Here is a 24,983-nt window from a genome sequence, read left to right as displayed (position 1 = left end):
CGTAGTTATCTGTAATTAGTTTATGAGGGAGATAGAGTGCGTGCTGGATGTATATTTATTAATACTAAGGACAACATTTAAACTAATTAAGACTTCCAATCCCCTGATATAAATTAATTATGACCTTTTAATGCATTGTATTAAAGAGCGTGGTCATTGGAAGATTCAGTGCGACACATCCTAGCCTTCAATGTAGGCCTTGCTTTCATTGTTTTGATATGTTATTATAAAAGTAGAGAAGGAAGAACGTGGTAAACAAATGTATGATAGGCGGTACATATCACCAAAGAGTCCCCTCACTGAGCACCCGCACCCGCTGGTTCCCAGTATTTTCCTATCTAAACTTATTGGCGAACCCAGCCAGGGGCAGGGGGGGGGGGCAGCTGCCCCTCCCCGCCCCCAAAGAAGCAAAAATCGGAATCAGTACTGATTTGAAACGAAAGCATTCAACAAATTTTCTTTAAACCCACGTAATATCATATGTATTAGTATAAGATATGTAACTAAAATAAAACTATATTTTCAAGGAAATAATCTCATAAACTAATGTCACAACTTGGCTTGCCTCCCCCCTAGACCATGGCTTACTCCCCCCTCCCCTAGTTATGATCATGGGTACGCCTTTGTCTAAGCTCTAATTCCATCTAGCATACTCTATTTTATGCCATAAAATATTTATTTAATATAATGAATCTCATTAAGTTCATATCTAGCTAATCATTATCAATATAGGGATATGCGATATTTATGCGGGTCGAACAGCACTCTTACGTACCTTAAGTTGAATATCAACATGAAGATGTAATCCACTAAATTAAAAGTGTAAATTGTTATCAGCAGCGAAAAGAGAAAAAGTAATATTTTAACTAAGTTTGTATCCTATAGGACAACTTTGCTGACAAATGAATCAGAATATCACGGATATGTTGATACATTTTGCACGTGTTGATGCATGTTGAGACATGCAAGGCTTCCCTGTCCCATATGAGATACGTAACTCCAATTAATTTGGTTCTAATCGCACAAATTACCAAAATCGTAGTGAGGAACAATTCGCCAAGGGGATGAGTTCACTTGACGAGGGGGTAAATTTCAATGGTGTTAGAAACCCTTTAATCATCATTCGCAGCTATCAGTGTCCTTGTCGTTTCTATATATCATCTATTTCTATTTTCCTCTTGTTTTCATAATTTTTCTCACAAAGAAATCTAACTCCTTCATTTCAACACCTTTACCTTCGCTAAAGATCTTTCTATCCTCGTCAATCAAGTTGCTTTTCTTGTGTAAGTTGTCTAGTAGAAATATTTAGAAGACCAAAAATTCAGTCGTTCGGAAATGTATAGATAAGCAACAGTATATATTCCCAGGTCCCTAATATTGAACATATTCAGCAGTATACACTAGTAAGTGCTAAGCAGCATAATTTGTAGAAATATCCAAATCAAAATATTCATTTAAAGTTCTGCATTTTCTTTATTTTTTTCCAATATGACTCCGATATTATTTATCCCTTCCAGCCACATGCATCGCTCCATTCTTTCCATACGAACGTCCATTCGCATGCCAGCATTGCAACTCTGCTGGGATCAAACGCTCTCGGCTCCATTTGTACAGAGCTCACCTCTTCTCCCTCAACCCCACCCAAAGCGAGACCCATTTTACCCGCCAACTCGCCCAAGACCTATTTTACCATCACCAGCCATTCCGATGCTCCCCACGCCAGACCACACTTGACCCTGTCATTCCATTTGAAGCCCTGCCATGTTGCAATCACGCGCTCTTCTCTCTCTCTCTCTGGCACACTCGCAGCGAGCGCCTTCTTTTTTTTTTTTTTCCATTCTCACCTCTCTCTCTCTCTCCCCGATCACCTCGAAGCGCGCCTGGGTGAGCCCCAGCCCAGCCGTCCCATCGGATTCCGCAGCTGCCGGCGCTGCGTCATCGCACTGAAATTGCGCACGGAGGGCGCGATGCCGACGTGGCCGGGCGTGATTGGTCGAACCCCGCTTTGGAACCCGCCAAGGCGCCTGGCGTGACCCTGGCGAGGGAAGGCAATCGAAATTCAACGCGTGATCGTCCTCAAAACTATTCGGTGACTTCGTTGGTGAAAGTATTATTACGATGAAATCCGTATTTTCGTGAAAACACTTTGCGTGCTATATGCATGGGTGGATTTTATGTCTTGGATATGGTGGATATTGCATGGGTGTAATATTATGTCTTGTAAAATATTTCAATTTTTTCTAGATCACGCCATTCGTTTTCTTAATCATACTTTGACATTATTCAACATCATAGTACTCACCTCTAAATAAACAAATAAAAAAATAAAAGAGAAATTCATTCTTTAAAATAAAAACAAAAAACCTTGGAGCCATATCAAAGGTTTGTTATTAAGAAGTAGCATATAAGTATTGGAAATTGCGAGCACTAGGGTACTAATCTAAAGTACTAACGTCAGCACGGTAAGTGTTAAGTAGCGATGCAACTCGTACTACCCTCCATCGGCCTTGAATGTCAATCGGTCTGCAATATTCTACTCTATTATTAAGGTTATATTTCCTACTTACAATTAATATTTGCCAGACTTTTACTGAATGTCTTTCTATGTTCGTCATTCAAGTATCTTTTCATATTTACTACCCTGATAACGTTATTTAAAAACTAGTAATGCAATTATTATTTTATCAGCATAAATAAGGTAAATTTTCAAATGCTTCTTCTAAAGTTCCTACACTTAACATGCTTTTTCCGTACCAAAAATAAACATCTGGGATGATATGCTTGCTAAATCAGCAAACATCTAGACGGTGCTGCTCTCACAAACTATTTTCCCACGGAATATTTCACCAGAGATCGTTACTCTCCGTGATAAATTTTCTGTCGTTAGCATTTTCGTGAAACTCACACGTAACCTTGAAAGGTTACATTACTTAATTCTTTCATTTGAAAAATATTTTGCCAGGAGGTAAGATGAATTGTTAGTTGTTTACGTAATATACGCCTTTTCTACGGAATCTTATGAGGAAAGAATTTCCTAATTTCTCTGTCCTTATTACATCGATCATAAATGATACAATGTATAACGTATATGTAAAGCATAACCTGATATCTGGTGTTACAAATTTTGAGTGTGAAAAACACTTCAGATGAACAATTTGTGTTGCATGTACTTTATGTTTCTTCATCAGGATGATTAAAGTAGATACAAAAAGTGGATTATTCTGTAACCACAAAAGGAAATACATATCAATTATCACAAATGGAAACACTGATAATATGCCATTTATTACAATGGTTAAATTGAATAATCGAATATTCATTAAAATTCATCGTTAAAGAGGCAATAAAATAATATTTCTTGAACAGATAATTTTTAAAATGTAAATTACCGTTGCGGTTACTCTTTTGATTGCACATGTACTGGTGTCTTCTTTTTTTTCACACATCAATTATTGATCGTATTTTTTATGATTGCCATAGCAATTTGGAAAGGATGAGAGCATTTTATTCCCTTCATCTTTAAAATAAATTACCATTAACTTTGTTCATATGAATAATTACTCAACTTATCGTCCCAGATTTTAGTTCCAAATAATCTGTACAGGAACAATATAAAGTTACTTATTTTCCGAATTCATTTCACATATTAAGGGCTGCCTACATTTTTGAGAGCTTTTTACAAAGGAACATATGTATTTAATCATATATCACTTATGATTTCTAAAATGAATACGGAAACAAATGATAGCTACAAAGGGGAATTCTCGCAGGGGTAATATTCAAGCAATTTTGCGCATCGACATTTTAATGACACTATGGTATATAAAAAACAAGTTAGCACGTTTTTACTTTTAAAAATGTGAAACCTATATAAAAATATATTTTGTAACTAGTAAATCCTACTGATGTAACGATTTACACAGAGGTAAGAATTGATATTCTCGTAAATATCCAAACAAAAAAAGCAGTAATTACTAATAAAATATTATTCAACGTCACAATGAAGTACAAAAGTTGTTAATATTGAATTATTAGAAGGGAAGTTGCAAAAAATTGTGTTAATTTTTGTAGCAACATCTTTATTGTCGGTTTCTATTACTGAACATGCTTAGATACAATATTTACTGTCATGTGTTATCAATTTATGCCCAAAAAATTAATATACTCATTTTTACCGTAATTTTTATTATTTTACAACTACCGTGCTTTCTTTTACAATAATACAAATCAATAAATCAAAATGAAATCAGAAAGAAAAGTGACATTTACGGGCTCAGCAACGGAAAATCCCTTGAACGAAAAACGTTGCTTGAAAACAGATCCGATGTAATCTATCCCAAAATTAAATAACCTGATATTAAACCTAAAATAACTTCACCAATGCCATTTAAAAGGATATTGATAGATTATATTAGAATTTCGACAATCTACGTTGCTAAACGCGCCAGTTAATAAATTCAAAATTTGTTTACCTATTATTCTCTAAAGTTTAAAATCATCTCAAAATTTTATCAAGCGCACAGTCTCAACTCCATCCCATTACAAATCTATGGCTTCTTGAAAGATTCCAAATAAATTGTTCCATCACGGGTCCACGTATTTTTTTTAGCGTAGATAAAAATGGAAGGGAAAAAAGACGGATGGCGTCCTTAATACGATTGCCTCCTCCTTCGATTTCTTTTTCCTTAATTTTTTTTCAAATCGCATCTCGCGACCTGATTCCTTTTCTGCCCGAGCCCCGTTCCAACTTCGCTGCTTGATTGTTATTGACCCAATATCACGTGACGTTCTCCTCGTGTACCGTTAGTATCTGGCCGATCGATCGCCGCTCCTGTAGTGTGTGTGCGTGCCGGAGTGAAGAACGGTTTCTCTCTCACAGAGGAGAAGAGAAGAACGAACGAGCCTATTTCTTATCTGTCCGTCATTGTGTGCATGATTTTGTGGAGTCGACATAGACAGGGTTTGGGTCGACTGATACGGATTTGAGCTGCATTGGGAATGCTTGATTGGGGTTTGGAATAGGATCGTGCATAGGAGTGGATAAGACTCCAAAATTATATTTGAGAGCATAGGAGATTTATTCCTATGTTGAAGTTAGCAATAGTTATAACAGGAATCCGAATAGCTTGTGATAGATGCATGCACCTACTTACCTGAATCTGATTTTAATGAGGAAATGCAAAATACTTGGACACTTGGTATAATATTGCTCTAACAAATTACTTATACTATTACAAATACTATTACTCATAGAAACTACACAGTAGTAACTACTCACTTAGACAAGACTACATACACTGGATCCCTTCATTGAGTGATGTAACATACCCAGCCCACATTCTCAATGAAATTGTATCTATTGACGTTATCGTGAATTCTTATGGTATTTTATCTAGATATATATGGATAGCATAAGCTATAAGATAGTATATGTAGCTAGTATATGCTATGTTCGAGTAATTACTTGAACCTGACGTAAACATGTTTATGTAAATGTCCGTTTTTTTAAAAGCCTAATATGTTCCAAGGATATAGATTTTATTATTTTGACCTTATTTGTTATTATAATTGCGCATAAATATCTCAACGCTCATTACATTATATTTTTAGTATGTGCCATAAAGTGGTGGAATACGAGCGTTTTCACCCTCTTTTCGTCATTTTGTGAAGTCAATGTAGACCAGGCATACTTATTCGAGTAGAAATTCTGTTGTCTGATAGGGATTCCGAATATAATCCTAAAAAGGGATGGAATCGAGTTAGATGCAAATCTCGATATAACTTCGAAACTATAAGAGGGAAAAAGGGCGATTCAATCTTATCCTGAATTCTAGAAATCATTATTACATTTATGAGAATTTTTTCGGAGCACTGTAAACGTACATTGACACGTAGTACCTGGCTATTGTGTAGTTGCGTAATATGTCCTGTTTTTTCTGTGGCTTATTGTAGATGAGTAACGAATTCACCCCGGTGAATTATAACAGGAAAAAAAATTGTCAAGAACTTCAAATACCACACTGCACAGCGGTGGGAGGCGATGCTATTATTTGGAAGAAGTCAGAAGTGGTAATAGTAGAGAGTTGGAAATCAATTATGAATGGTATTATAATTTCAATAGTCACATTATTTAGAAGGCTGTCCATAGAGTATTGATTGCATTTATTCATAGTAAATGGCCTAACCCGAAAAAAAAAGATTGGACGCCACAACGTTACATTATGATTTGCCACATTTGTGTAATTAACCACCCCAAGAGTCGATGTAAAAGTATATTTTTGAATTAAACACACCCAAGAGAATAATCCTAAACACACCAAATATTTACCTGGGCCAATTTACCTCATAAACGTTTATTTACGACATAAGTAGCAGTAAATAGGTACTGTTATCCGTGCCTGTAATTAACCATTAACCATCAAAATAACAGCATTAGTGGTCGAATATAGGGCATTTTAAAAGCTGTCATAACTTATGAAATCAATATCTCATTATTGACGCGGGCGCAGAGCTGGATTGAACATGTAAATTCTATTTGAGATAACCAGGCTTTAATTTTATGCCAATTATATTATATGGTCCTGGTGAAAATTTTAATAGGTTACTTTTCCGTGCCTATCTGGCAGATATTTTCATATTTAGAGGTTTATTCTCGAATCATCACAAATCTATGCATAAGTTCTCATGACTAAAGCATAAAAACTGTCAAATAAAAATAAATATAAAATAAAATAAACAATGAAATATAATAGGAATTAAAAAAAAATAAAATAGAAATACTAAAAAATAACATTATTTCTCTTAAAAATCATACATTCGATTTTTATCAATGAATTGGTCTGAATTAATGTACATCATAGGCATACTTGCGCTAATAACATCAAGGTACTCATTTAAATCGTTTGGCCATATTTCCCGTTTTTTTCGTTTCGTTTTCGCCATATTTTCGTTAACGCCGTGTCAAATATCCAACACAAAGTTCATTATCGTAATTTTTGCTGCAAACAAATTTATTCAATCAAATTTTTATCTACATATACCAAACCAATTGCCGTTGTACTCAACCCTCTGCATGGCAGATATTTTTGTTTCTTATATATATTCCAAAATAAATCTTCCAAATGCCTTAAATTATTTCCGATTATATAACTAGGATACGTCCTGAATAAATCTTCCATTGTTTTCCTCGCCCGATTTATGTTTTCCTCGGGACTCAGCTGTATCCCTACCCTGGAAAAATGGTGAAATTTCGCTTTTCAAACCTTTTCTCCCGGGCCGTGTGCGTCTCGCGCTGTTCATCGTTCTTTTTTTAATTATGGGCGCAATCAATATTTCATTTTGGAGCGAAATTATGAATGAGAACGTTGGGAACCAAAGGAGAAAACCATTTGCGTCGCACGAAACGCGAAAGGAATAAAAATGACGTCATAAGGGTAGGCAGCCCGGCAAAAAGCAAAGCGAATTATCGGAAGCTGAAAGTTTGCGATCGGGAAATATCGATTAATTGATTTGCAGCACGTACGATGTCTCGCTCAACTTACAGAGGCATGTACTAAGTCTATCGACCTCTGACATTTGATGGTGAATAACTACTCGACGATGGAATATTCCTCGATTGAAATACTAGCCCTGCGTCGGCGTAGAGACAGCAATGGCACAAATGACGAAGTTAATCATTTGAACCCAGAATCTAAGTTATGATCTAATATAAAGGCTGTGATACCTACTGAAATGTTTTAAAATATCCATAGTATGCGTGTATTTTCACTTTTTCCCTGAAGGATCTCGCACTTACACTCGGGAAATGCCTAATGCAATACACGTTTGCATGAAATTCCACTCCTACATGTATTTCATCCAAACTAATTGATTTGATGTATCTATTTGGATTTATGTATTTCACGCTTATTGTTTAACAAACTTCATATGTGAATAAAATTTTTGTGCCTTCCATATTGTAGTAGTCCTACCTTAGTTAAATGAGAATATTTATATTTTAAGGAAGTTAGCGATTACGTACATGGGTCAATATTTCAAATCAAAGTATGGGAACCATTCCAGTATTGCCATAAATCATCCCACTATGCCTCTGAATTTGTTCATTTCTGTGGTTAACCTTTACTGGATGCTTGTAAATGCTATAATTATTAAGCCTTATCATTATTACTACTCTTGAACTCCCATGGAGTTCACAAATCAACTCTAAAAGCACTCATATTTTCATTAATATATTTTAATATTTCCGTTTGAATTTCAAAACAATTTTCGATAAATTTGTGTATAACAGTTTACTGCTGTATTACAACCTACAGACATTTTAATACTAACTTTTAAGTGAATCAGCAAAATTGCTCGAATTTTTATTGATATTTTGCAATTAAAATAGAATTTTTTCATCCCTTCCAATGAATATCTTTGTCATTAATATACAATGGCTTTCCAATGAATACTTCAGTAGCACATTTATAATGATGCCCATGACATTGATAAGCTCCCCTCCAAATTCATTCATTTTTTTCTTTTGCTCTGTATCAAAGTTTCAAGATAAATGGAACGTCTACATCACGAAGTAAGTTTTATTATTGGGTCATTCAGCTTTGCAGCTGTTTGCCATTACCAAACGACACGTGGATCTCGCAAAAGAAAAAGTCCTTCACATCCACGACAACTCATTGTCCTGTTCGAGGTACACAATGCGATGGCATAGTATTTCTTTTGTTCATAAGACATAACAATATGATTGTATTCTCCAAAGATCGATGCAAGGGAAATTGAAAGCGAAGATCTATTTGTATGGGAGTCCCTGGATGGGAGATACGGAGCAGAAAATGAAGGATGTAAAACAGGATAATTAATTTTGTTTCAAAAGAGAAGCCGTTAGGATGATTTCGTGAAGTGCTGCGTCAAAAAATCTTAGGAATGTTAAATTATGATGATAATGGAATGTGAAATCGTAAAAATTGGTCGTTCAAATACATTTAAATGCATCCAAGTTAGTAAATGGGTTGATATTATTTATAACAAATGGCATACGTTCCTCAGTCATATCAATTGCATTCTTTTACAAATAAGTAAAATACGGTTGACCTTTGTAACTCAAATTAATACTCTTTTATTTTTTGACTTTATGCGAGTGATATGTGCCACATATGCACCCTCAATTAAAAAACTCAAAGGGAGGATTGTCTTGATAATGCACCATAATGAGAAAGGTTGTATTGCAATATAATTATGAAGATAAAAAGGATTGACCGTATGAGTAAAGAGGAAGTGCTAAAAAGAGTGGGAGAAAAGAGGAGCCTCCTAAAAACCTTAAGCAGAAGACAAGACAACTTGGTTGGCCATATTTTGAGGCACGATGGCCTCATGAAGACCATCGTAGAAGGACAGGTGGAATGGGAAGAAGAGCAAGGGACGGCCCCGAATGAGTTACATAAGACAGTTTATAAAGGACGTAAAGGAGAAGAAATACGTCGCTATAAAAAGGATAGCGGATAGGAGAGAGAAATGGAGAGCTGCATCAAACCCTTCTAATGACCGTTGACTAATGAGGATGCAATAAAATGGTATCAATTTTCATCTTGATAGCTAATTTACGGGAGTTTTGTAGTGGATGAACGCATAATTTTAAAATCATAATGTTTAAATTAAACCATTAGCTGCGGGAGTACATGATTTTAGCTACCAGCCAGAGCAGTAAAGAGTAAAGAAATATTTTGCTCTCAAGCCTGTCGGAGTGTCTCGCAAGGAATAAACCCTTATAATCCGTGCGAGTGCGACGACAAAGTAAGAGAAGTTAGCTACTTCTCCCTCGTTACACCCCATTTAGAATATGCGGCCTGTGTTTGGGACCCTCACGAAATAGGCTTAAAAACGCTTGCAAAGAAGAGCTGCCAGGTGCGTGAAAAATCGTTACAATAGCCTTGTTAGTGTATGTGACCTGTTAGGTAAACTGGAATGGGAATTTTTGTCAAACCTTAGATTGAAAAATAGACTTAACTATTGAGATAAATTCAAGAGCAGTGTCTTCTCTGGCAAGGTTAACAATATCTTACGAACGCCAACATACTACGGTAGATCAGGTCATGTAAATAAAATAAGAGAGATAGACTGTAGAACAGACAGATTCAGAGTGACTTTTTTTCCACGATCAATATGAGATTATAAAGGCAGCGTTAGAACTCACGAATAGAACTTTCTCTTCGTAGTGTAGCCTACTAACTTATGAATACTTTAATGCATGTTCTCGAATTCATTATTATTTCTAACAGCATGTGGTAGTATAATGTTTTAGTATGCGTAACGTTTTTTAGACCGTGTGGTGTGCATGTGGGAATCCAATTGCATGCTGCATGCTGGTGATTGATCACCCCCTACCAAACATCCTAGAGGTGGCTTGCAGGGTATTATGTAGGTGTAGATGAATCCGTGGCGACCCTTCTTTCTTTCTTACCAACGGATGGGCCTACATTTGGGCACTTGTAGTAGGCATATTAACAGCGTGGAGCGAGAAGGAAGTGATGCAAAATGGGCAGTAGGATAGGAAATTCCAGGAGGCATCCCCTTGCCATGAGGGATGGCCGGGGATAATTTAGCGGCATAAGCGTTCACTACAGTGTGGGAAAGAGCACTTGGTCTCTACTCGGGTAGCAACACAAATTTTAGGCCTTAAGTAGTCGAGCAATGGTGAAATTTTTAAAAACGTTTTTCCCGCAGTCAGCGTACAAAACGTTGAAAAACTATCCCGCACTCTCAGGGTTAAGAGAGCATACATTTCAGCGACAAAATATTGTAAAAACCTCGTAGGTGTCTACCATTTCGGTATGCTATGGTATTTTGATGAGGCGAATGACAGCTTAGGCCATTTGCGCCATGGGGGAAGGGTGGAGAAAAGTCCGTCGCGGCGTCGGCATTAGCCTGTTCTTAACGAAAGGCTCAAAGGGGACCACGGCCTTAACGTCCCATCCGACGGACGGAGTGTTGCGCTTAAAATGTCCTCCACATAGCATTCAAGCAGGGATTGGGAAGTCTCTGAAAATTCTTTGCCACCGTCGGGATTTGAACCCGAATCCACGGGTTGGGAGGCCAACACTCTAGCAACCATACCAACCTGAACCTCTTCCTACCATTTCATAACACATAATAATCATTATAGTCAGCAATAAAAAGATTTGTTTGACGTATCTCTCCACACATAGATCATTATGGCTGTTCTTTCAAAGCAAAATTAAATTACTCTATTTTATATCCTTCAACAACTACACCATATATCTCATCCAAGGGTACCCTTATCAACCGATCTTCGCCTGGAATTGTCCATCAATGGTATTTTCCAGCAGTCCCCTTGCCAAGCCTTTCAAGATAGGCTTTCTTCTACTAATCTTCTTACAACTTCCACATTACTCACATGAACTATCCATTCGACCGTGATCATTTGATACACATGATACAAATTACATGATTTTCAATTTTCAATTGTAATCCTTTCAGTCAGTATGATTTGTCGGTGAATGTATGTTACAGTAATTTCTTAAAATGAAAATAGGAAAAATGAGTATGCCACTTCAGGCTGTGGAGAAATATAGGAGAAATTGTGGATAATTTTCCCATAAAATCGTCTTCTCACTCAAAGTGCTCTCTAAAGCGGTATAGCAGTCGTTCATTTAAGAGAGCACGTAGATATCGTCTCATCAGGTGCTCCTAATTTGACAAGAGTGAGTCTTAATTAGGTTTGTACGACGCCTAGGAGCACGAAGGCTCCAATGTGTGCACAACCATCTCAATTAAAGCGAGACTCCAACTAAGCTCCTAAGCTCAAAACATACGCCGACGCACGTCTAGTAAGCTGTCGCCACATTAAGCAATTTTCTCTTTCCATGTACACGGCTTCATCAGAAAACTGTATAAACATTTCGAACAGCTAATTTGGACCCAATGTAACTGGTGATTATTTCATTACACCTCATTTGATGAGGCGAAGTCGATGAGTTACGTTATATAAAAGAATCATAAATTCATCAATTAGCAAAAGGCATGGTGACAGAATTGTTCTGTTACCTCTCGATAATGACATGAAAAGTTCGAAACCCAAGAAGGTTTTAGTAAATACTGTGTTGGATACAATAATCTACATATTTGGCTGTATCATGCCACCATTCCACGTAGTGAACTCGCAAACCCTTGATTTGATAGAGCAAGGCAATTTGAAATCCAGATTTAAAATACATCTCTCTATGTGTGCCAATAAATCATTCACTGTATCAGTTTACGTCCTCATCCTCCCACTTAAGACGATTAGACAACTTCCAAAACATTATTGCTACCTTCATTATTATCCCGCCCCTCACTACGCCGTTCAACCACATTTATCGTCTTCAAAATATTTCATCCAGCCATTTCGTCTCTCAATCCGCTACTACAAGAACTTCCTCAAGTTCACCCATTACCTCTCTATATATCTCACCAACAGAAATGTGAGCTGCATCGTACGGCAAGGTACGTCAAAATGGTTTATCCCTAGCGATGACAAAATTACTCTAATTTTGGCGTCACACTTATCTTACTCGGTATTACATCAAACTGCACATGCACCTTCAACCAACTGCTTAGTCCTTTAGTCCTTCGACTCGACTAAAATCCCTCATAAATCAAAGAACGTGAACACGCACATATCGCAGAAGCTCCTTAAACAAATTGGAATAAAAAAATTGAGATATTTAGATTTGATTTAATGAATTGGTGAACGTCTTCCTATAAAAAGCCCGTTTGTTGACTATATGCATTGAATATTTGTTGCATACATTACTTCGTATTAAAAACTTAAGGTATTTAATTAAGTTTCCAAAATGTGAAAGCACATAATTTAGGATATAATTGATAATGACTAATTCCGTACCTTATATAATCGTCCCGCTCGGTATTTGCCAAACTAAAAATATCCTTACTTTTATTTAACGACCACATCATCATCAATATGCTGAGTATTAATTTGTAATATTTTATTCACCTGTATAGCCTGATATCATAACTGAATAAGTTACTGGTTAGATCAAATTTAGGGTAGTATTAATTAAAACCATGACGGTGAACAAAATGCTATTATTGCTTAAGATATATTCATTAGTTTCCTAAGTATTCGTTGCGTTATGTACACCCATCACACAGGTTTCATGACCATAAATGGTCAATGAACGCTGAAGGGTGCACAAAATAACCTTATTCTCCGAATTAGTGTTGTTCATCATGAAACTGAAATAGATAAAATATTAACTTAACTAATTTTTTTAATCATTCTCTTATCCATTGTACATTTTCTTGGTACTTAAGCCATCTTTGCCTGCAAAATCACTAATTCTCGGCAATTGGGTCGTGTTTGGATTTCCCCGTAATTGTTTGACCCAGAGTTCCCGGAAACCATCCTAGTCTCCCCCGTGATCTCCATGACAAGCGGTGCACGAGAGACTATATTGAGGCTGATGGAACAGAACAGAATATCCAGCGGACTCACCGCACGATGCATAGCTACGCATTATATATTCGTGGGCACGGATACAGTCGTGTTGGTATAATTCAGGATCTCGACGCAAGAGGTCACCCCCCACAAGCGCTGTAGGTATCAAGAGGCGGGGTTGAAGAGGATAAACATGGGAGGTGGTCGCTGGAGATCGAACAGGATCGCGGGAGGACGTGAAACGTGTTTGCCGGAGCTAAAGTGGAGCGATTGGTCCAAAGGAGGGCTTGTTTGCGGGCGTAATGAGAGCGGATCGCAAACTAAAACTGGGCTTAGTTTTAGTTTCCGATTTTAGTTTAGAAAAACCCATATTCTGACGAGGCAGGGAGAGAAACAGGAGTAGCATCGTGAAGAGGTGCCATTGGCACTCATCCAAGTTGAAAAGAGCATTAAGATAGAAGCAAAAACGGTCACATGTTATCGTCTCTGCCTATCGTATAAAATTTATATATCGAAACTAAACATCTACGAATTAAAATTATAATTATTTCATATGAAAATCCCAATATACCTGTACCTTTTATGATTTGCTTTCCCGAATATCGTGCAAAAAACAAGTCAGTAAAAGTTAATATTGATTTTACATATTTGATTTTATTCATATATTTGTAGAAATAAACCTTGTTTAGTTACAAAAATATTTTGTGACAGTGACCCAGGCTTCGAATATCAGTACTGCTTTTCGCTTTCATAATTAAGGGCAACTAAAATAGTGACGTAAAGTTATTAATTTTCATTAAAAATCGGTGTTTCGTGTATTTGATGCATTCAAATTTATCATCACCATTGAATTTCATAAAGCTACGTCTGTCATCACCACTATAAAAAAAACTATGGTATACCTCTCTCAGCCAAATTGCCATGAGTAAGGTAAAATTATTTGCGCTAAGAGACTATCGTCCTTTTGACAACAAAAAGTTATCCTACATATGATTTTGGGCTTCTTAAAGCTAGTATTTGAGTATGTTTGAGTTTCTCGATAACCAGGGCCCACAGATATCAGATTTGTTGAGAACCATTTGAAGTGTAATAGAAGAAGAACCTTAGCTTTGTGTGCGAAGGAAGAAGTTTGGAATAAAATATGGAGTTGAAATCCGTTTGAGTTAACTCTTCTATTCCTAAATTAAAGGGAAAAAATTATATTGGCATGAGCCCAACATTGGTAGGTTGACTTCGAGACAGACGCGCAAAACTTCGAGAATTTCATTTTCTCGGCTGGTCTTTCATCAACGAGACCACTTATCCACGGCTCGTGGTAAACGAGGACGCGGGCCAAATGTGGTCTTTTGTATAAATGGAGACAAATTTAATCAGGCTACTCCGTGAAACTCAGGAGTTCTCACCCCAGGCGTTGAGGTTAAAGGCTCACCTAGGGCTAATATTACCCCGGATCAACTCTTCTGTATGTGCTGCAGCAGCACATACATACGCAGCATATGCGTAGAGACCAGGAACCCTGGGTGATGAAACATATTATTCTGCTTCAGACACCAAAAAGTGCGATAAAATTTCATTTAGGAACTTAAGCTTTTGTGACAACGAATGAAAAATAGAATCCATGTTTTTCCTCTGCTATAGCCTACGGCTTCGTCTCATGTAACTCTGGGAAAGTACGACACTTATTTTTAAATGGATTATTCGAAACTTCAAGGAAATAAAGTTTTAAATATTAAGTCACCTAAAATGTACGATCTAGTGGAGAATAAAAGCTGCCTCTAAGTTTTTTTTAATATACAACTTGAAATTGTTATAATTTCAATCAGAATGAGGAAAGCGACATATTAAAAATTAAGGATAATTTTCAAGTTGATATATTTGAAATTTAGTCATACTTTCCCCAAATACTAACTCTAAACTTTTGAAAGTTATTTTTCACCAGAATGCATAGAAACTAGCGTGAAATGAATTTTACAGCAGAAAAATAAATTGTGAAAAATATCAAGCTATCTTCCCGGTAAATTTTGTGATAACAACTTATTCTGAATGAAGTCGTAAACCCATGAGTACTAAGTTTGAGAGTACAAAAGGAAGACTAGCAAGAGTCTCACGTGTAACAAGCGTATCCAGATTGGATAGACATAAAATTAAATGTCAATTAACTTATCTCTCGCTTATTAACTTAACTCGCCAATATCCAACCTGAAAGATGGGCAAGCCATCAAGTCATTGAGCCACAGCAATAGTCAGCACAGATACTTGGATGTGCTCCATAAATTCCGCAATAATCACCTCTCTTGCCAAGTAAAAAACCATAGGACTCGTGTTCTTACCTGGCCTTCGAGTAAAGCTAAGATCAATCGTGATTCGGCGAGGAGTTTGGATTAGGAAACGGTCTTTTCAAAGGATGAAACCAAAAAGAATAAAGAAAGTAATATGGGTCCAAACGTGTTCAAATGAGGACGTAGCTGATATAAAAGGTTTTATAAAGGACCAAAGAAATGATTGGATTATTTCAGACACGAGGTAAAACCATTGCAGGTAAAAGAACTTATCGGTAAAGGGTACTCATGGTAGAGAAAAAGCCGTGTTGTGGAAATTAATTGGGCACCAAAATATAGGTATGATTTAAAGCGTGGTGTATTTTTAATGCCCTTTTTTCAAAAGCATGACGGTGAAGTATCATTATTGACGTATTTTCTGGCTGTTAATATTTCATAACTGAGGAGAGTAGAAAATGTTTTGATATTTCCTACAAAATTTGAATTAGGATTCATAAATTACAATTTCAAACGAAAGATATAGTGCACCGTATATTTATCGGCAAAAAAAGTAGCTAAAATCAGCTAAAAATTTGAAAGTAATTAACTTTTGGATTAAATTTTCCTCCAAATATCCTTGGGATGAATAATTATGTTTAAATTTATGAAAAAATGTGATTGAATGAAAGCATGATTTCATATGTTTTGTTATTTTTGTTTAATGAAGGGGTCACAAACTATTTTATGCATTGTGTCTGGCAAAAAAATTATCAATAAATAGTCAGACTACGTCAAAGTAGAGTAAAATTATTTGTGACACTTCTGTTAGACTATCTCCATACGTTTGATGAGCGTTTATAAATTACAGCGCCTGCACAGATCCCTCAAGTTCCCCTAGAGGAATATGACTTAAAAGTTAATGCTGAGCAATATATTAATATATAACAAAGATAATTGTTCATTGCAAAATTTTAACCCTGAGTAACAAAATATTTTTGCGAGAAAAATATTGAATGAAACCAATTCTATGGAGCGATGAAGAGCATGCTTTTCATTTAAGTGGGCTCTGCCTGAGGAATTATTTTGAAAGCCTTACACGAAAATAATGTTCTACGCAGATTTATATACCATGAATATTTCCATGAAATAAAGACCAGATAATTGATGTCAGGAGATATAACGCGAAAGTCTAATACGTATTATCGGTAAATAATCGTTTCCAACAAAGCTGACACTTGTATATGAAGTGCTAATCCATTGAAACGTCTTGCATTAAGCCATTCACGATACAAAATGCTTCGGGCCTAAGCATTATTTATGCACATATTTTTTATTCCGTCATTATATTGGCTATCGCACAATCGTGTGTTTCTTTTCTCGTAGCATGCGACAATCTTCTGGAATGTAGTAGACTGAGCTAAAATATGCAGCGTGAGCAACTTACGACAAGTAATGGGTATGGCTTTATTACCTTAAATTGAAAAAATTAAATATTTAACTACCCTAAAAATATAACACGCCATTACCATTGAGTGCCTAGCTCTCACAGGTGCCGATTACGCCCGATCGTCAGAAACTTTGTACTTTTTTTTTGTAAGTGCTCCAATGGAATTGCAGTCATGTGTTCATTTTTTTCACAGACAGTGAGATAACATGTGGCGTTATTTTTTACCTACGTCTATAAAGATCTGCTTAGCCAATATAGCTTAAATGTGGCTTAAGTGTTCTAAGTAATATGTAAGTTATAAGAATGCGAAAGAACTAAGTAATCAAGTAAAATCAGAGAAAGTAATTTAATACTAGCCACAAAAAAATCCAATTTTTCATGGTGTAATTATATTACGTCCATGTTATGATACAAATTGGCAAAGAGCAATTGATAATTGCCTGAGATAGTTATGGAGAAATTGAATAGCCTTTAAATACAGCCTGTACAGAGTTAATTTGGCTCTAATTCTACTAAACCTGAAGATCTCTTCAAAATTTCTGTGTCCATTTGTCTCCGTGCACCCAAATAGAATGATCAAGATCGTCAGAGAATATAATACCATATCCGTCACAAAAATTTCCAATATTTCCTGACATAATACCAGCATTCAAAACCCAATAATAAGTACTCATCTGTCTGCTGAACTAACATAGATGGAATGCTGGTCACCATGCAACGCGTAAGGGAACAGTTGAAGCGAGGCTGAATCTCGTCGCGGTCCTCCAAATGTGGCCGACTATCATATATTTTAATTGGGAAAAAGCGCAAAACTCCGTTGAAGGAATAGTGCACTCAGAGATTAAAAAATCTGTCAAATAAGATACAAGTAATTTACATTCCAAGTCATAAATGACATCGCAGTCTTGTCAGAAATGAAAGAGCTGAGAAAAAATTCGTGTAGCGTGATTTTTACTTAAACAAAATGGAGTGCAATGCCAGAGGTCCTTCCCGGGACGGCCACATGCGCAATTTCTTCGCCTCTCTTTGATAGAAGGTATTAGTATTTCCATTACTTATAGTTCTGTGCCACGATCTATGCTAAGATACCAATTTGCAACGAGAGTGGCAAAAGTCTGCGAAAGGAATGAACAAATAGGGTAATCTTCAGATATAGCCTGTAGAGAGTACCTATATGGACTTATTTCTCCATACCCTAAGGATTTCTTCAAATGTCGGTATCAATCAACCCCTGTACCTGGTAGGACACCCAAATGGAATGATCAATAATATCTGATGAGAAAAAAGGTATGTGCCGGACGAGACTAGGAAAGAATAATTCTAGAGACATTTCTTTTACAGTAAAAATTCCTTGTGTTGGTAAAGTAATGCTAATAGAGCACATATAATCTTCAAAAACTGTTTAAGGCTGGAGTAAAACTAGAAAAATATAGCATAGATATAGGTAAAAATAATGATGAAAAACAAAAATTAGAGCAGCTTCTTTCAGTTCACCTAAACATTAATGATTTCACTAGACAAAGCTTAGTTGAAATGAGCATTGGGGCACAAAACGGTAAAGCCAACTTTAGCATCCGCGAAGGCTCGCCTAGTTGGCCCTTATTTTCAACGGTGAAAACATCGTTGCCTCCCGCGCCACGCCGGCCGTGTGTGGAGATTTGCGAATTGAGCAAAGGGGATTTGGTGCGCTTCACTCCCACATAAAGCAGCGCTAATCCCACCATCCATCGCCGGTCACTCCCCTTTGACCAAGCGCGCACACCGGGGTGAGTAAGGGGGTGCTGGTTTGGAGGGTGAACATTGACTCCCCTCCTCTCTTTTGCTAAAGCGTCGGCCACCCCCCCAGAGCTGCTGCAACAACCCACCCCGTTCACTTGAGTACCTCATCCTACGGCTGCATGAAAGCTCATTATACCACCATGGGCATTACCTCCTCAGTCGTGCCACATCGATCTGAACATTGTCCGTGACGCCATAGTTACGGACGTGTGTACAGTCAAGCGAAGTGATATGTTGAAAGAAATCCCTGGAACGAATGAGGTTTTTTCAACATCTTTTTTTTCCTACGAACATGCCCATCAAAGAACCTGATGAAACGGTTTCATGGCAATGATTGCAATTAAGCACCGTTTACCACAAATGAAGTCGAGAGCATCAAGAATTGTATACATAAATGTTTCGGTAAATCAGAGTCAAAGAGTGTTTCCAAGTGAATATGAAATGATAATAAAGGGGCGTAATAAACAGTTGAAATTCTTTGAAGACTTATTTTACATTAAGCTGGTAGGGAATTATCAATATTGACCCATATCCCCGAAACAAATATCGTGTACTCTCATTAATACACTAAATACCTTCTTGCTTCATCAACAACTATTTACTTGCAACAAATTCACGACAATCATTTTCATTAAGCGCCGCAGTAGTCCAGTCGAGAAACTAGAATTCTGTAAACAGCGTCTGTAAATCAGAATCAAAGAGCGTATTGAAGTTGAATTACAAATGATACCACCTAATTTACGGGAATGAAAGTTTAATTTATATAATTCAAAGACTGGAAATACAAAGAATGGTCGTTTTTCTTCTGCAAAACTGACTATTTTCTGTCGCAATATCTGCATGAACAACTCCATGTAAGTGCAACGTGGCATGTACGAAATTTTCAGGTGTGATTAATTTTTAGGATTTGGTTCACAATACTAAATACTAATGGAAGCTTTTCAATTTTTACGCTTAACCGCATCACCGTGTCCATTTCTATTCCATATTACGCAGTAGAAAATCATTGAAGAATGATTTTACATTGAGCTGGTAGGGAATTATATTTATTGACACATATCTAGGAAACAACAATAAAATCTCGTAAATAACTTCATGCATTATCACTAACTATTTTCGTGCAACGCATTCATGACAATGATTTTCATTAAGTACCGCACATGAGTCTGGCGTCGTGACAATTAAGAATTCTGTAGATGACGTCGGTAAATATATGTTTCCAAGTACATAATTTGAATTGATCCTGGCCAAATTAAGGCATTACTGTTAAATTTATGAGATGGAATGCATGCAAGTGCTTGTAATAGTCATTTTCCTCCTTTATGGAAAATATTCTGTGATCGTGTGACCACAGAACATTCTCTGACATCGCCGGGATTCGAGCCCGGGCCCACGGGGTACTGAACCACACTCTAGCCACCACACCAACTCATTCCCCACTGAGTTACTCAGCCTATGAACGTAGCGCTAATTCCAGCCGAAACTATAGGCGTATGAATTCTACACATTGAGACAGGGGCCAAATTTTATCCCGTGTCACCTCGCATTTCGATAATTATTGTTTGGGTGGTGTTTGAAGGTTTACCTCGAGTTCGAAGCCAGGATCCCGCGCAACCTTAACACCTTAACCCATCATATATACCTATAAAACACCTTCATTATCAGATTTAGAATACTTATCGCTGTTTGTTCATCTCCCAATTCCATCAAATAAAATATATTATCGAAGAAAGTTATTTTGGAATTTGAATGAAAGTATAGTGATGAAAAATGCCTGTCTGACTCGTTAATTTAAAATTTTCATTGAAGTTGGAAACTTCGTTTTGTAGGAAATCTTAAAAAAAAATAGGAATAAACTGTTCTTGGGCATTTAAATTTACCGAGAACTATTCAGAATAAATCCAACGAAGATACATGGCATCCCTTAGGCCATTTTGTAAGCATATAGTTATATGGAATAATTTATATCAAATGATGATCTCCCAGCTCTCAATCGAAGTCTTGATTTGTGTCAGTACTGGAGAATACTAAAAATGTTACGTGTGACCTATAGTGGATATATCTACATGGATAAGATCATAAGTATAGTCACACTGCTCGATTTCCTGATTTATTCTGTAATTTAGTCGAGTACTTGAACGCACAACTAAAATTGCTGGAGATTAAGTGTTTGCAAAGGCATTATGAACAGAGAACCACTTATGTCTAAGCAAATATCACTGGCACAGTTTAATTGCCAGAACCTCAAGGAAATAACTTCACAAATGAATGATTAATGGATGAGTAAATAGAAACCACTGACAGATGCCGATTCAACTGAAATCCATAATTTGGTTAATATGACGTTAAAATTGGTCATTGAGGCAATTCGCTATTGCAGTATTTCAGCACGTAATTTTCGTCTATCTACCGTCACATTGTCTCTAATATCCCGACGCATAGCCATTTTGTTGAGTAGGGAAATACTTTGCTTGGCATTGAATCACATAAATCACACGTTGCATTTTTGAAATTTACAGCAATAAATTCGATACCAACATCGCATTTATATCTGGAATATTACTTTTTCATACCCCGTAACTTAGAATTTCTATGTATTCTTGAGTATAATTGAATTTTAACACCTGTACGTGCAAGTCAATACTTCAATTAAGAGCTGGGATAAGATTCACAGCTTCATTTGAGGTAAATTAACCCTTATTACGATATTCCTATAAAATGATCTTAGAGATACGATGTATCTTGGTGGAATATTATCGTCCTTGCGTATTAATATTTACTAAGGAATACATTCATGATTGAAGTTATGTCAATCACGTCTAAAAAGAGTGCGAGAAAGCTTTGACAAGCTCTTTTTTTGTGTGACATGATTATTATTGGAGCTAAAAAGCCGTGTTCTTGAAATGAACGGATAAAATTAAAAGGATTAAGAAAGTGAGCTTTGACCACAACAACCTTCTAACTGAAATATTTATAGGCTGAGTACCTATACTCTAAAGTGCTTTGTTCACTCACAGTCTGGAGCACTTATGAAGCATGAAAGATTTAAGGGACTTCCTTCATTACGACACCCTCACCAAATGGATGTTACGACCAGTTTGGAGGATCATACCACATTCTATCATATTCCATCCCCTCTACCACTGCGGGTTTTTCCTCATAATCCCTCTTGGCTTTGAGTTAGCCAATCGATGGCCCTGGAAACAACAAAAGAATGCTGACGCATAGGAGCGACGAAGCATCATAATCCGTTTCAGCGTGATGCACTGCCCTCTCTTCATTGAAATGAACTCATTTATGGGCGAGAAAAAAAAAAAGAAAAAAAAGAGCAAGAAATTGCGACGCAAATACACTTTTGTATCCCTCCAGGCAGTCTACGTGGTGTGGAACCTAGAGCAAAGAGAAGCGAAGAAAAAAAATCATCCCCCCTTACAGCGAGATGTTCTCACATTAATGAAATGTTACGGCGTTGTATAGTTACCATAAAATATATTTTTCACACTTTTTGATAGTGTTTTAGGAGAGAGCCGTTAAAGATAATACTTTTACGCCTGGTGAAAAAGGAAAACGCATTACATTTTGCATTTTAAACTAGAATGAAGCGGCGTGGATGATTTGAGTTTTTACTTAGATTCCTAGGAGAGCAAACTAATTTTGCTGATGTGCTGCGTTTTAAAAATTCTAGGTTTCTAAAGCATTAAAGAGATGCTTCAAAGTAAACAACATTAAAAATTAGATAGAAAGATTTCTCGCACTCTTTTTAGACGTGATTAACATAACTTCAATCATGAATGTAAGTAATTCATAACAGTAAATATAAACACGAAATGACGGCAGTGTCCTATAATGGAGGTATGCAAATCTCTCGCAATGTTTACTTAACACGAGAAAACATCATTATTTAACCAAAGAGATTGAAAGCGAGGCTTTAGAGTTGCCAGAGTTCTTATTACTCAATTATTTCTCAAATTATGCTGTGTGGTCCTCACACTGGAATTTATTTCCCACATTAAATTTCAGTTAGGGACTGGAAAAATTGAAACCCTTACATTTATAAATAAATATGAATGTTTCATTTGAAAAAGGAAATGCGATTACACACTTAGTCATGTTCATGTTTACCTTGCATCCGTTGTAGGTAAGTTGGTATTTTAGGATAACTAAAACAGCCATTATAATAAATAGTATTGATTAATTGGGATCCTTAACAATTTTTCTCTGATGGTTGCTACAGTAAGCATGTGGTATTCAATATTTAAATCTTTCGCTTTAAATATTCCGGCCTTTTCTCTATTCTGTCTACGAGTCTTTGAAAAGGTATTTGTTAAGATTTATAGATGCGTGTTAACCAACCATCAATGATGACAGACTTCTTGCAAGCAGGAAAGACTTCATTCTTGAATGTATTTTAGCCATTTGATATTCACTAATGATGATCATATTTCAAAAATTTAAGTTCTTTACACTTAAATGTAGGAAATATAGCTTGAAAATAATAAATTACGTTTATTTTCGTACTACGTCGCCAATTGGAGATGTAAGACACAATTTTCAACTAGCTATTTTCTTTGCTATTAAAATAATCATCAAATAGACTTACGAATGAATTATTATTTTTGCTTTTGATATATAGCTCTCAGTTCCTATCTGCGACCGAAAATTCTTTTCAATCTTATATCTACATTTCCATTATCTGTTTTCCCTGGATGCTGCTATAGGGCTACCATATGTCCAAAATAGAAAAATAAGTTACTTATCTATTCAAAACATGTATTCAAATGCTATCTGGCTTCCTATTAATAAAGTGGATAGATAAAATTTATCACAATTTTCCCACTTAGTACTTAGTAGGTCCCTACTTATTCACTTCAGAACTTTCCCTTTTATGTAAACGTTTATGGTTTGGCGATTTATTTTATTCCCGATATATTTAATGCACTATAATCCCCTGAAACGATACTCATGCAGTGCAGCAGTCAACTAATCCACACCTTTTGTCAGCCTCTGCAACTCTTTGTTGTCGCCAAGTTTAAGAGAGGATAACACTTTTTGTCACTAACTTTTTCTCTTTTTCTTGCCACAATTTCTTTCTATACATTGCTCTTTTAGTACGGAAGTGGTTATAACTTCCTTCCTTCATCTCCTATTGCCCCTTTATTTATGAGAAATCCATAAGGGACGGCACGCTCATCAGCAATATTGATGGGATCAAAGGGCAGGAAATAACGGGACGATAGGCCAAAGTCACGGACGTATTTCTCCCAATCTCAACGGCATAAACCGAACGCCGAATCTTTTATCGATTACGTGAGAAAACAGCAACAGACTGATGGGAACCATTTTCCTATATAGCAAGCGCGCTCTCTCCACCGACCCCCTTAAATCGGCTTTCCTCCTCCTCTCCCGTCCGCCGGGGCAAGTTCAAACACGTCCCTCCTTCCCCTCCCAGACACAAGGCCATGCCACTCTCAAGGGCCAATCAGGACTCCGAGAGCCATTCACGACAGCGGATACCAGAATCCTTAGGTAAGTTAGCGGAGGACAAATTAGGGTGGAGTGTAAAAGGGAGGGGAAGGGGTGGATTGGGTTAGAAAAGTGGGAATGGGGGTTAAAGGGGCAAAGGTCGGGTTTATCTCCCTCCCCCAACCAACCCCACTCCTTCATCCACGCGGGGTTTTCCAACTTTACGGTAAAAGGGGCGGGAGGCCCGCCGGGGCGTAAGGTTTGCCCTCTTAAAAAGCCCTAGTCCCCCGAGGGGCATGATTTGCCGTAAACGCGAAAAGGTGGATAGATTGGGAGTGAGTGAAGGAAAACAGTACTTTTTGATGAGTGACACTTGAGGCTAATGCAATTAGTATTGCCCTGCCTTTCAAAATTTGGTTCCGATGAGGAAGTTTAGGCCCGAGGTAATTTGAATACGTACTTTCCTGCTCAGAGTCAAAGGTTAAGGAATGCTGTGTGTTCGTCAGATAACGCTTGCTCAATCGTAAATTTTCGAGAGGTTATCGGGTCGACTTAGTGTACGAGGTATAGCTTTTACGTTTCGGGT

The sequence above is a fragment of the Ischnura elegans genome, chromosome 6, assembly GCF_921293095.1.
Source record: "Ischnura elegans chromosome 6, ioIscEleg1.1, whole genome shotgun sequence".
In the NCBI taxonomy this organism is placed as follows: domain Eukaryota; kingdom Metazoa; phylum Arthropoda; class Insecta; order Odonata; family Coenagrionidae; genus Ischnura; species Ischnura elegans.
Note: the sequence above shows the minus strand (reverse complement) of the source record.